Source organism: Gymnogyps californianus, chromosome 22 (assembly GCF_018139145.2).
Source record: "Gymnogyps californianus isolate 813 chromosome 22, ASM1813914v2, whole genome shotgun sequence".
Classification (NCBI taxonomy): domain Eukaryota; kingdom Metazoa; phylum Chordata; class Aves; order Accipitriformes; family Cathartidae; genus Gymnogyps; species Gymnogyps californianus.
The window spans coordinates 8,114,757-8,128,124 of NC_059492.1; the positions used below are offsets into that span (position 1 = coordinate 8,114,757).

Consider the following 13,368-nt stretch of genomic DNA (forward strand, 5'->3'; position numbering starts at 1 on the left):
TGAAGTTCTTAGCTCTTGACTCACTAGTATTAGGACAAAAATATTTAGAACACTTACAGTGAAGGGGGAAAAAATCCAAGATGACTGAAAACGGCTTGCAAAAGACCTCTCAGAATCATTCAACTCAAGAGCTAAAAATGACTTAACTAGCTGAATTAATTAGCTGAATCACAGACGAGGGACCATAAATGCTCCCATATTTCTAACAGTAACCTTGTACGAATGTGCATTCAGAAGAATATGAGCATTAGTTCTCCTGAACACCAGAAAAATGCCTGTATAGAGAGCACCTAAATCCTGCTTAAGCTCTGTTTTGTTGGCTTAACCTTGTACTGGTCATCTCTAGCAGAAAGACGTTCCCAGAGTTTTAACCTTGAGTTGACTAGCTCCTTTTAACATGTATGACCCTGATCTTCAAAAGGGAAGCCATCTCTGACACTCAGTATTAAAGCTGAACAAATGCCAAAACAACACCCATTTCATCATAGTGGAAGAAGAATAAGATATTAATTCTGAAAATGCTTTCTACTGGTATTTTTCTTGACTTTCATGACACCTTTATTTTTGAAGAAACTTAGGTGGAATAGAGACTGATTTTTGGTTGCATGTCTGCACAGTGACTTTGGAGGCAGATTTGCTTACAGCTAATCTGATATATGCAGGAACAGGTCTGTATTCTAAAGAGTCAATTATTATTGAGGCAGGTAAACAATTTTTTAAAATAAAAAAATTGCATGATGTACACAGAGCTGAGTTTTCAGAATGCTCAGCACTGACCACAATTAAGCTGTTAATCTGATCACAATCAACAACAGAACCACTACAGAAATTCCATCCACCACACAGTTTTATATACTTAATATAAATTTTAAAACAAAAACCAAGGAATAAATCTGAAAGAGAGGGAAGAATTGTTAATCATGAATGACTGCTAATTTGCAATCTGCAATTAAAGAAGCGATTAGGAATATTTATTTCATAAAACAAATTATTGTTATCAATTCAATAATATGAACAGCTTTGTTACATTTGAGCAGAAATTGAGACCCACCTCTTGTGTTTCTACTAAAGAAAGTTTGCAGCATCACAAACAGTTAAGACTTCAGAGTCTAATTTTAAATATTCTGAATTCCTTACAAGAATCTGAACCCCCCCACACACCTAGTTAATTTCAAAACTCTAGCAGATTTTCAGCTTGGATGCTCAACATGACTGCTGTTCATGCACTTCAAAAGGAATCTGTTGAACACTCGGCGCTTCAATTCTCTGCTCATCACTGGACAAAACAAAGGGTGAAAAATTTTCTGTTTAGTCCAACTGGACAGAATACAAAGTTTAGTCTGCTAATAGTCCCTGTATGGAGAAAATACTCTCCTTTGGGAACGTGGAGCCCGAGCCAACGCACTAAAACTTGTCCAAAGATGTGCTCTTTTTTCTTTATTCTCTCATAGTTCCCATATCTGCAAGCAGGCCTTGCAGCAAAAGCTGACATGTCCTTTTCTTGCACTGCTCTTCTAACAGGAAGACTAAAGAGGAAGGAAGATGAAGCAAAGCAGATCATGTACTGAATGTTACATTTTAGAGGGCAGGAAAAAAAGCAATTGGCGCTGCCACATTCAGAAACGGGAAAGAGGGACCGAGTCTCTGTTTTCTCAGCAGCAACTTCTGAGAATCAAAGACCAAAGAGTTTCACTGCCAGACAAACTGATGCCCTCTGATGCAACCTCGGGAGCTGTAGTGACAGCAGCAGCAAGAGCTCCTTGTAAGAGAAAAAAGGAGGTATTCAAGAAAAATCATTTTGTTCATGGGAGCAGACTTGTGTGACTTGCTCAATCAGTAGGAAGTAGGACAATTGATCTGTTTGGCGTGCTTTTGTTCCAAGTCCAGTACACAATACCTGAAGTCCAATGGGTCCTAGTCATTGAATTACTTGGGAACAATAGCTGGTCCATTCTCCGTGTGTCTGTAATTACATATGAAGAAATTTACAGCACTCCCGGAGAACTGCCTAGTGTATCACGACATAATAACAACAGAAACTGAGGAGGAGACGATATAGAAAGTCACTTCCAAGGTTTGTTATTTTAAGACTGAATTTTCTTTGTTCAGGGATATATACTCTTACTGCCACACAGCATGGAGAGAAAAATACAACCCAAATTTAGCCTAAAATTTCAAATGAAAGCTCACAAAGACAAAACCAGTCAGTAAAGAGCATTCAAGAACAAGGGTCAAAACAAAAATGATGTGTAAAAAAAAAAAATCTATCAAAATTATTTTAACAATAAACATCCATTCATATTAAGATGCCATTTTCAGTCTTAAATCTGATTCTTCAGCATGCATATATTACAATGATTAGAATGTCCCTTACAGTTTCTCTAACAACATGTAAATATTAAGTCATCTTTTCTTCCCTACAAATCTAAGAAATATGCAATTTCAATCATTCATAAACAGCTTATCTGGACTGCAGATTCACCATGCCACAAATGAACAGACAACAATATAGTTAATCTGTAGCTTCTGCTTGATATGGTTGCCTAAACTCTACACTGACACCAAGCCTCACTTGCAGGATGCCATCCCATTTCACTGAGGCACAGAAAGCTGAGTGACTTGCTACAAACCTGAAAACAAGACACAGGTCTCTGACGACCTGTCTTTTAATCAGTATATTAAATATTTTGCTTTCTGTAAATGTAAGAAGTATGACCACAATTCTGCTTTCGAACAAATGATCTTTCATTCTTGACATTAAAGATAAAATTCATATCCTCAGGAAAGCAGCAGCTTTTGCAACCTGCACTTTAACTAAAAAAGGATTATTTCCCACCTACCCCAGCCCCAATTTATACATTCAGATGTAAAGAAAAGACATCCATCCTCAACCATCAATAATTTGAACAGGTTCTGGTGATTATCTCCTTACAAAAAAAATCACCTAGAAGTAAGAGAAACTCAATGACTATCAGAAAGTCTTTTCGAGCTCCAAGAGTAATTCACATAAAAGGGCTAATTATTGCTTGTAGTTCACACATGAGAAGTAAGGCTGGCACAACAGATACAACACAGGACTGGTTTGCATTTCCTAATAGTCACATCCTATTAATCCTGCTGCAACGTCAAGCAAACACATTAACACTAGTGTGACACACTCTGAAAAGATAATAAATCTTCTGGAATAAAAAAACCATAAATAAAAATGTTAGAAGAATCATTCTGTTTTTAAAATATAAGCAAATAGGCAACATACCAAAAGCAAATGTTTTGCATTTCACTGAGACTAGAGCTGCTCTCACCACTAATGAGGTCACTCTGTATGTATGTATTACACGTTAGTCTTTTAGTTCATATTAGGAGTGTGCTTTTGAAGGAAGTCACTTGATGAACCCTCTTCACTGTACTTCAGTTTGTGGTGCAGAGTTGTCTTGGAGCACACTAGCTGAGTTCCTTTGCATGAAACTAAATCAGACGATGCACTCCAGCCAGTTACGGACACCGAGCCATCAGAATCAGACTAGAGCAAGTAAAAACAAAAACCCTCTGAAGAACACAAAGTATGAACTGGACTCCAGTGCCAAGTGGACCAAGTCCAGCACTAACTATCTATAAATTTGCACTTACTGGGCTCCACTACATTCTAATGCAGACACATACCACAATCCCTCAACAAAATCTGTATATTTGAGTGGCACTGCTAATGTACGCACAGACACAGTAGTTATATTTCATATGTGGGCCTGTTCTCTCTAATTTTGCACTGATTTAATCTAAATGAATCGATTCTATTTTCCAACAGTTTACATCAGGGTAGAGTCAGTCTAAAGCAGCCATATTTTAGTTTAAAACATTAAATAGCTCCTAGTTTTAAAGGAAGAAATGTTTAGCAGCATATTTCAGACTTGTAGCATGACCTTTGCCAACACTTCAAAGACTTATTTGGAAGATCTTAATTTACACTCTTGATCCTCTGCAGTCTCCATACCCAGGCAGGGTGACATTTGACTTAGGTACCTCTGCCTTCCTGCAGAACCTTCACACCAGATAATGTGATCAAATCAAAACTACTTTCCATACAATTATAAAACATAACAGGCCACAGCAAAAAATGTAAAACCTCCAAAGCAGCTCAAAGCTAATTAATTTCTATTACTAGTGAAAGAACCACCACTTAACTTGTCTTTTCTTATTTAAATTACCATTGGCAGCACCTGCTTTTTTTATTCTTGGGAAATCCTGCTACAATACTAGTTAAATTATATAAGACTGTAGAATTTATGAAGATAAGGCAATTACCATTACAAAAACAATTCCAGGTTACAATTTATGGTGAAAACAAAAAAGAGCTATGATGCTCTGTTAAATCATTCAGTGATGCATTACATACTTAGTTAATCCTTCGAGTTGTGAAAATGTAGGGCTAAATGGTGTAATTGTGTTCAGTAATTAATTATTTTGTTTCATTTAGTGGATACTTCATCTATATTGTTAAGGAATAATGCAGCTTAATGAACAGCAAATGCACAAGCCCATGTGGCAACCCTGTAATATATATAAATGACCAACAGGCGGGAGGAGAAATGACGGAATGCCCAGCAACATCAGGAGTGAACTTTGTTATTAAAGTAGAAGGCATCTCCTGGTACCCAGATGTTCCGACCTCTCTGACAAAACAAAGTTTATTTAGAATTTCCTGCATGTTCTCTTCTTACAACAAATCCAAATACCTCTGTCGAAAACAACAGGCCTGGACTCACATCTGCTAACCTGCCTGTACTTAAAAAAGAGATTGCCCATCCATAAATATAACTGGTATGTGGAACATGGTTCTAAGTAAAACAGCTAGAGTGTCTGAACACGCTTTGCTTCCAGGCTTTAAAGAGAAAGGACTTTCCAGATATGTATGAAAGACAGAATGCACAATTCTGTAAAGCTTTGATTTTCTTTCACAGGAATGGCAGAGGAGAACTCTTCTTGGAATTTTAGATTTTTTTTTTTTTCTTCCTGCCACAGACTTTTCCACCTTCAGAAAATAAAGGCTGGACTCCAGTGCCAAGTGGACCAAAACTGAACATCAGATTGATGCATAAGACCATGGACATCCACGACCCTTTAAGCTGACCATAAATATAAGCTTTCAGCCCTCTGCCTGGGTAAACGGTAGCCATCACATAGAAGAGTTAATCCTGTGTTCAGAAGGAGCTTCTGACTGAGAAGTCTAACACTGGCTAGCAAGAGTTGCTCTTGCTGGCAGAGAATGCTCTCCCTCAATTTAGAGGGCACACTTCTTTGGTATTCTGCACTAAAAAAGCATACCAAGAACTTAATGAAAATTATAAAACAGGAAAATTTCTGTCTTAAAGTTGTGATTGCAGCTGTCTAAACTGCAGCATTACATTGTCTGGAAGAACCATGCTATACAGAAAGAAGCAAGGGAATGATCTTTTCTGGACTGAGTACCATCACGCTCCTCTGAACTGTTCACTGCCAGAGTTCACTTGAAAACACATTAGGAACCAAACGTGCTTTGGTCAACCATTTGCTGCAAAGGAAAAAAATTCCTAAGCCAGAAAGGTTTGAAGTCCTCAGTCATACTGATGTTAGAAATTAGGTTCTTTTGCATGCACATGTGGCTGTTCAGATGCTCACACAGCTTACATTTAAAGGATTCAATAAAGAATGTGAATGACTTTTTATAGCAGGAAATTGCTAAACATAGGCAAGAAAATGAGATTTTGGTCAAACAACAGATGGTAACTCCAGATAGCCAGAAATATTTGCAAACCTCATACAAAGGCAGCTTTTGCTTCATTCTAGTTCAATTTCTGTTTAATAGGAACAGACAACAAAACGCATAAAGCACCTTCTCTATTCTTTACCAAAAGTATCCAACAACTTGGGTCTGTACGGCCACATACACAACAAATGGAGAGAGAGACAACAGATGGAGAGACACACACAAGACAACTTCTTGGTAGAGACTTTTCTAGGGTAACCATAAGAGAAAGAAGGAGTTTGTGCAATATTTACTGCCAGGATCCCATGCGAAAAAATAAGCAGCTCCATTTTTAGCCCTTCAGAATCGAAGATCATATCATAAGCTTTTCTGTTGTCCACAGAAATAAGGTAAGGGACCAAGAAAATAAACAACTGAAGCATAACAGTTGATAGGATAAAATATTGGGTATATTAAGCAAAATCGTACTGATTTACTAAATCCTCACTAATTCATTGTACTTGTTCACAGAGAGATGAGTGGACACAAGGCAACCTCTACCCAGCAGCAAGGCAGTCTACACTTGCTCCACAACATGCCGAACCGCACTTCACTGTAGGCTGAAAGAACCATTTTCAAATTCACTCTTAAAGTCTTCAGTTCTAAGCTTTGCCAAGGTAATAAAAATGCAGGGAACTGCACGACTGGGCAGAACATCTTTCTTTCCTATCAAGGCAGATGGCATTATGGTGAGCATACTGCACTGCCTGAACATGCATTGGTCATCTAGGACATCCTAGAACAGAGAATAAGGGGCAGAGCAAATATATTAAATGAAGCATTACACTTAATTTAAAGACTAATTCCTAAAATTCTTGTTTTGATTGCTTTGTTTGCAACTGGTCAGACCCTAACAATACAACCCAACTCTAAGCTAGGTTTCAAGGGAAATGAGGAGGTTGCTATTTCCCACCAGGAGGATGAAACTATAAGCCCGCTGTGCTGGCATGACTTTTACTTGAAGATATTAATAACATGTCAGATGATGGGATGTGCTGAATTCTAAATACTCATTTCTCCTCTATGAATGTGCAACATCCTTGTTTAGTAAAGTGCAAACCTGCTACTGCACTGAATACTTCTGCAGCATCTTATGAAATACAAGAGGCATCTTTTCCCAATAAGGTGACTAAGCTCATTGACAGTAAAAGTAAGGATGTGCTGCTTTACTTGGGTTTAGATTAGTCTATGTATTACCATTTTAAAGTCAGTTTTTTCCTTATTATTTGTTTCTAAATTCTAGACACAAACTGGAGTAGAATCCATTGTATACTCTCTAGCTTGTATGTCCAAATCATTCCAAACTGATTTATCCAGAAAGGTCACAGATTTTGCACTCTATATGGCACTACTACCAGTGTTTCCAAATTTAGTTACTAATACGGACAAGATATTTCTTATCATAAAGAATGTTTCTTTTCTGTCCTCTGAGTTCACATGATGCTCTTTACCACAAAAATCACAAAAAGAGAGCCCATAAGCTAGGGAGTCTAGACCAAAGTATGACGTGCCTATCAATTCTCTCACGCCCTCAGACAACTGACTTTGGCAAAAATTAATAATATTCCACAATTGTTATCGATTTACAACTAATTGTAGAAAATTAAATTAAAACAAAAATTTCACTTGTTATTTCTTGCTATTTTTTCTGTTGCTCTATTGCAGTGAAGACCCAGTCCAGACCATGGCAAATACTGTGTGCTCTGCAAACCCAGATGGGAATGCAGGAGGAAAATAAATGAAAACAACCAACACAGAAGATAACCAACAGATTCATTCTCCAAGATGAGTCTCGCAGGGCAAAGGAAGTTAATGTTGGAATTTCAGATTTAATCCATTCCTAAGCAGGAAGAGCAATCACTTTGGCCTTAACCTCAGCTTTGAAAACACTGTTTTGCATACATGCTGTTTCAACATTTCTGGGTTGCAATTCAGCATCAAATAATCAATATTCAAGCCTGTTCCCCTTGCAGCCTCCCTGACACACCAGACCGAATTCCACCTTCTACAAGAGCGCTGACACCATTTGAAATTGAAGAACAAATTTTGCATATCTCCCTGTCTTAAAGAACATTTTTGTGCAACACAGATGATATGTTATGAATTTTTGCAAGTTGCTGGTATATGCACACCTACAGATCTGGTTCCATTCTTTCAATTGGTATGACTGCTTCCTGTGTTTCCCAGACAGCAATAGGGAGGCAGTACAGTAAATGCAATACACATGTGAAAATTCAGACAGTGATAAAATTTACCATGTAAAGAAACATTTGCATGATTAAAGTAATAGTGTCTGTATTTTTTTTTAGCAGATTTTTTGAGAGGATTTTCTCAACCTTTGGTGCAGCAGAGCTGCCCTGATCAGAAATCCAAAGATTTTTTGCCGTTTTAAAACTGATTTCTGGTACAATGATAGGTATACCATCTTTTTACAGCTGGCATGCACTGGACGCAATCTGCAAATAAAATTCCATGAGAAATTACTTCATCTTCATTCAGATAAGCTCTTTGCTATCTAGAACACTGCTGTAATGCCCGAACCTCAACCGGGAGTTCATTAGCAAAATTTCTGCATAAGAGGAACATACTTGAAAATATATTTAGACAGGTGTAAAACAGACAGAATTCATCATTTCTGTTTTTTCAATAAAAACTTCTCAAACATACACAGAAAATAAACCATAAGGGAGTAAGATTTATTCTATTTTACTGCAAAATTGTACTTCAAAATTTTCAGGTCTTTTTATGTCCTCATTTTGTGACATTAGTGCATTTCCTAGATAGAAGTGATTACAAACTGGATGTCCTAATTAAGGAAGGCAAAATTCAAGGTTTACAGGGAGAATCTAGAGAGAGAGGTACAGTGGCAATTACATTTTATGTGTTCATTGAGCACATAAAGAGCTTAGGAAAAAATCAACAAGACAAGGCTATGCTGTGGCTTTCTCCAGAGATGTACCCAGGCTGCATTTTTTTCCCCACTCACTTGGGCTTTTCATGGTAGCACTGAAGGTACCTGTGACAGTTTCCTGAACTGCGTGACAAATTTAAACAGATTCTTTGAGAGAAAAACACAAACTGTGTGATCAGCTCCTAAAACACTAAAATAACCAAACTAAAAAAAACATCAAAAGAAAAACAAAACAAAAAAACAACCTAGAATCTAACGGAAGCAAGGTATGAGCAGAGCAGAGACAAAGCTGTTCTCATGTCTCTCAGATATCTCAGTATGTGGGCTCTTTGTACATCTTCAGCTGAAAGGGCATTTTAAGGCCTTCAAGAATTTATAGCAGATCAAAAATGGAAGGCATTCCAAATCAAGAAGTGTGCTGTATCACACACACAAACAACCAAAAGAACTAAAATATCAAGGATGTGACTTAATTTCCTCAACCCTATAAAGCTCACCATTCTTTCAGTATGTCCTTTCTTATCTTGGTGTTTGACTCATCTCTGATGAAAGAGATTGCTTAGAATCATAGAATCATTTAGGTTGGAAAGGACCTTTAAGATCATCAATTCCAACCGTTAATCTAACACTGCCAAGTCCACCACTAAACCATGTCCCTAAGCACCACATCCACACATCTTTTAAATACCTCTAGGATGCTTTACTTTTGAGCTTATAGCCCTCACTGGGAATAAATTTCCATGAATTTAGCCTAAAGGTTTTCCAATGTAAGATATGTAAACACCAGGAATCCACCAAAAAAGGCCATGTTTACAAATTCTACATGTTCTCCAGTACATTGAAGACATATTTGTTCTGAATAATTCTTCAGAATTCTCAATGTTTTGCATTTTTTAACAGGAAGACTAAGCGGAGCTGAACATATAAATAGGATTCGCTCTCTGGCAAGTCCTACTATTTTTGCAAACCAGACATACCAGCATTTAAACACACATTTCGATAACAGAAACACATCTGCTGTACATAACTGTTTATCCTCCTCTTGTGTATGTCCAGCCTCTTCCTAAACTAATGCATCCCCAGTCCCGCCTGCAAGTCTTGGGACTTTGTTTTGCAGGTTGTTGAAGAATTTCTCTATGTGACATTGCTTCTTCCTGTTTCAAGTACTTGTACAGACAAGAATCATCAGACCGGCTTCCAAAACACGTGCGATTCTGCAGGAATGTTGAGGGGACAGTCAGAACGCTACAGTCTTAACAATGAGATGTATTACCACCCTTACCTCCTATGAATAGTGTTCCACAATGGGGCCGGTTGCAGACTAAAATGCTGTCCGGCATGACTCATTAATTAAGCCAATTTTCCCTTCAGTGTTAACAAGTACTTTGGAACTCACCGCATGGCCTAATTGAAAACAAAATGCTGTATCTGGGGACATTTTAACAAAGATTAAGCAACTTCAGAAAAAAACATGACAGCTTCTGCTCAGAACAAGAAAAAAATTGAGTTAGCTACCTTAGAGTACTTGCTTTCTTTTCCCAGCACTCAGGACATCTGTAACAATGCTGAAGTATCTTGTCACAGGTATATCTCACGTAATATGCTTGTAGCCATGCTCCAGATTCCCAGTCCGTGCTTGCAGCTTCCCCAGTTCTCAGTTTCCCACATGGCAGGAGAAAGATGTATAAGAAAGAGAAAGCCATTTTGACATAAAATCCCTGGAAAACTTACTTAGAAAAATCCATACAACATGAGCACTGTCCCACTATGCAGGAAATAAAACTAGCATGTGGCCAAAAGCTTACCGCCTGTACTGCAGGCTGTGCTAAGGTACATAACCCTACTGGAGGACCCAGATGTCTTCTGTGTACCAAGTGCATGTCTGTAGCAAACCTGCACTAAAAGGTCTCCTGCCAGTCTGGGTTGACTCTGGCTCCCACTCAGCAAACTGAAATGCTCCAGGCAGTCTTTAAAAACATCACAGGTCTCTGGACTAGCTGTTGTCAACCATCCTGGAACAATATTCAGCCTTCTTGTGGAGGACAAACACAGCTGAGTATGGTCGAGTCAGAATGTGTTAGCAATTACCAGATCTTCTTGTCACTACAAAACTTTGACAACTAATACTGGGGTGTCTGCAGAATACTCAACTTAGTATTCACCATTTTCTAAAATCACAAGAATTCCCACGTCATTATAGTTCAGTAGAGAGCTACTACAACTCTTTGCACAATGGCTCTTAACACAGGGTTTCTGACTATCCTACCCTTACCCAGTCTGCAGGAGCTCCTGTATATGTGGTGTTGCCCCATGGTTCCCCTCAGTGGTACTGAAATAGTTAAGGTCACAACGCAGTGGTGCTATGTAAAGGAGAAATTTCCCTGTCCTTGCCTAAGTGAATGGCTGGGATTAAACTGACAGCCCACCTTAGTGATGGTGGAATAATTGGTTGTTCAGCTCTGTCCTTGTCAGAGCTCTGACAGTTCTGCAGATGTCCTGCTCAGCTCTCCAAAGGTTAGCCTCAGCTGGAGCTGGTGTTCATTAATCATTCCTTCCTGACAGGACTCAGAGCAGCCCACATCTGCCACTCTGTCCCCCTCAATCCCTGTCGCACCCAGCTTGTGTGTAATCACTGCTGGTTTTCTTAAGAGTATACTTGGTAAGGGAATATGCATTTAACTACGAGACACGTGGTGTTGCCTTCTCTCTTGGTAATTCTTTCAGCAAGGGGCCGGTAATATGAATTTGGTGTCTTTGTCCAAGACAGTCCGGTACAAAAACAGCGAACTGTGGACTGGATGTACAAGAAGTATACAGTATCACAGTCTTGTTACGCTGTCTGTAATGCCTTCATATAACAACAATTTTCAGTCTAGTATCATACTCACACTGAAGATAGAAGGACGTGGTATCATCATAACCTTGCATGGGTACGTGACAGTTGCAAACTGCACCTCATTTGGAGGGAGTGGAAAAAAAAGGTCATGCAACTATCGCACTGAGTCAGGGAAAGAAAAGCTTCAATGCGTTCTTCTGATCCGGTCAGTTTTTCCAACCACTGGATCTCTCTGGACTATAACAGTTGCTTTACTGTCTGCTTGTGTACACAGTGACTGAAAAATCCTGCCGCCAGCATTGCTTTAACCCAGGTGAACTGGATAATTTTCAGAAGTTCACACACATGACTAATTTCTTTAGATTATTCTGACTGCTTTTATCAGAACCTGTAAGATTCACCCATGATTAGTAGGCAGTTTAGAAAAATCAGAGAAAGAACTACAAAGATAATTCCCAGCAATTTCAAGTATACGCAGCACCTAATGCCATATGACTAATGCCAGAACACCTCCAACAGGAACTGTTTGGCAGCATGGGGCTTCTCTACGTGCACCACAAAGAAATGAAAACAGTTGTAAAGCACACAGCCTTAACAAATCAGTCTCTAAAGTTTGTTAGCCATATACGTATGCGTTTTAAAAAGAGAAATATGAAGCTGGGCTGTGGTTCTGCATAGCTCACACCCTCCCAACACGCAAGAAAACCTAAGTGGGTTCTGAAACAGAAAGCCAAATGGAAAAAAGAACATAGGTAAGGAAGGCAAAGGAATCCCTCTCGGAAAACCAGAAAGAGCAAAGAACATAAATCATAGCTACACTCCCCCAGAGGATCTATGGGGGTTTTTTTCAGTTTAACTACTCATTAATGTGTGCCCCAGAATAAACTATGCATCCTACAGTTAGACAAAAACACAAATATATTACTTATGAATCTTGATTAAATTAAAATAAGCATCAGCACACAGACTGCCAGTGTATTATAGTTGCCAAGACTGTGTAAGAAATGAAATTATTACCCACTTCACAATCTTATTACAAGATTGCCCACTGACTTTTCTTAGGGTGCTGCTGTTCATATGTGAGCATTGCAGGAATCATCATTTCAAATAATTGATTAACTGTCTAGTCCACAAAGTTTAAAAAGGAACAAACAAGGACATTAAGTGATTAGCATTCTTCCTTTTAATTTGCAAATCCTGTCTTCACAGCTAAAAAGCCAAATGCCTCAGGCTCCATCCCAGGCATACAGATCCCAACAAGCTTGACAGTAGAAAGGAGGTGCTACAGACACACATAACTGACATGCTGGATTAAAGCAATCAACACATTGACCATTAATCACAATTGAAGGCTTTACAGTGCACTTACAGAATGGCAGTGGGCCTGTTCCAGAAGGTAGCAGCAGCGATGCTGAATTTCAAACTGTTGAGCCAACCCACTAATGTGATTTGGTCAACATAAGCAGCTATAGCTGTGGATCTTCAGCTAACTCAAGTAAATTTGGGGTTTAGATGAAAAGAGAAAAATCTAAGTAATGGACTGCCTTTCGAGTTCCACAACACTGACTTTGCTAGGGAAACTTAAGTAATCAAACCCAGTCTAAATGACATACTTATAACCAGAGTCCCCATCATGTATAGCTGTTCTCCCAGGGGACATTAGAAACTTTCATTGCTCAGCTGACAATGATGCTTTGTGGTGCTGCCTCCAATGGATACATCAAATTTTAACAACATCAGAAGAGCAGGAGAAGGTATAACCTCTTGCAAATCATTTTGAATCTCTGCAGGATTGAGAGTGCTTATCAGTCACGAAAAGATGTATGCTGGATGGCACATTAA

At 38.6% G+C, this 13,368-nt stretch overlaps 1 long non-coding RNA gene across 3 annotated transcripts in view; it reads right to left on the bottom strand.

Moving 5' to 3' along the window:
• LOC127025064 (uncharacterized) overlaps positions 1–13,368 on the bottom strand; it is a 298,716-nt gene that overhangs the window by 160,043 nt on the left and 125,305 nt on the right. The window contains exon 1 of one of the 3 annotated variants that reach the window (XR_007767620.1): positions 10,206–10,337. The exons of the other annotated variants lie outside the window; for them this stretch is intronic. This is a non-coding gene — a long non-coding RNA (uncharacterized LOC127025064). Of the gene's footprint in view, positions 1–10,205; positions 10,338–13,368 lie in introns of those variants that run through there. 3 annotated transcript variants of the gene reach the window in all.